Genomic DNA, 1,313 nt, shown 5'->3' on the forward strand with positions numbered 1-1,313 from the left:
GGCCTGGGAGCTATCCCTGTGCTCTTCAGCTCAAGGTTAGCGCTCTACCACTTCAGACACAGCTCCACTTCCAGTTTTCTAGTGGATTATTGGAGATAAGTGTACCACAGACTTTCCTTCCCAGGCTGGCTTTGAACCATGATCCTCAGATCTCAGCCTCCTGTGTAGCTAGGATTATAGGCATGAGCCACCAATGCCTGGCAGCACCAATATTTTACTGTAAAAATTCATGGATTCCGTGGAATTCTTCCAAGTGAATTGCCTGCTTTGGATGTCAAAATGTATTCAATATTTTTTGTGTATATATATATAATAATTTCTTCAGAGTTTGTGATTTTTTTAATCAGAAATAATTTTAATTTATCTGTTGAAATGATTAGTACAGAAACTAAAATATTTCTTGTGCTTGTCTGAAAAAGTATATTTTAAAATATTCTATATTCTATGTTTGCAAAATGTTCATAATTAATTTTATTTTCTCCTAGATATACTTTGAATTCTACATTATTTTATAATATATAGGTTCATTAATGTGTCCTTTCTGATTGTATTCCATATAGAAACAGTTTGCTTCCTTTTTTTCTAGGACTTAATATTATTTTTTTAAATTTTATTTTATTTTTATTTGGGATAAAATGACAATGTTGTCTAATTTGAGAATATTTGTAAAGTTTATGCTATGTAAACGCCTTTCTGAGGTGAAGATTTAATACACTGATGTCAAACTAAATTATATGAATTACGTGTATTGTTACACTTGTAATTTTGTAATCAACTTTTTAATAACTGTTTTTCATTTCTTGAATCTGAAGAATGAAAAATATGGAATACTTCTCAAATTTTCATATTATCCTTGTGCAAGTGCCATGTTAATCTCTGTATTTTAATTTGAGTATACATGCTGCTAAAGCGTGTAGTATCCTCTAAATTTAAGTAGTTAATCATGCAATCTTTATACAGGTTTATATCTATGGGTGCCTACTTGTAACAAGGAAACTTTATTGTTCCTTACAATGCTATCGATCTTATTTCCCTAAAATTCTGTGAATAGTGGAAAATTTATATTTATCAGTCGATTGCTCACATTTGCAAAATTTTTTTGTCAATGACTATCTTAAGTCTTTTTATTTGGAATTTGATCATACTCTCAATTATTTATAGATAGGTCCAAAGGTGATGGCTTTTTCAAGTACTTATTTATTCAACTGAATTAGCTTTGCGGACCTAATGGATTCAAAGTAAGCGTTGCTTAAGAGCTACTTCTAAACTTCTTCAGCTGACATTTTCCCAAATGAGGTGTTACAGGAACAAAT

At 30.7% G+C, this 1,313-nt stretch overlaps 1 pseudogene; it reads right to left on the reverse strand.

Annotated features, from left to right (window-relative positions):
• Window positions 1-816: 816 nt before the first annotated feature.
• Window positions 817-913, reverse strand: LOC122098650 (annotated as a pseudogene).
• Window positions 914-1,313: the final 400 nt, after the last annotated feature.

Source organism: Dipodomys spectabilis, unplaced genomic scaffold (genome assembly GCF_019054845.1).
Source record: "Dipodomys spectabilis isolate Male_0828 unplaced genomic scaffold, ASM1905484v1 ptg000483l, whole genome shotgun sequence".
NCBI classification, from domain to species: domain Eukaryota; kingdom Metazoa; phylum Chordata; class Mammalia; order Rodentia; family Heteromyidae; genus Dipodomys; species Dipodomys spectabilis.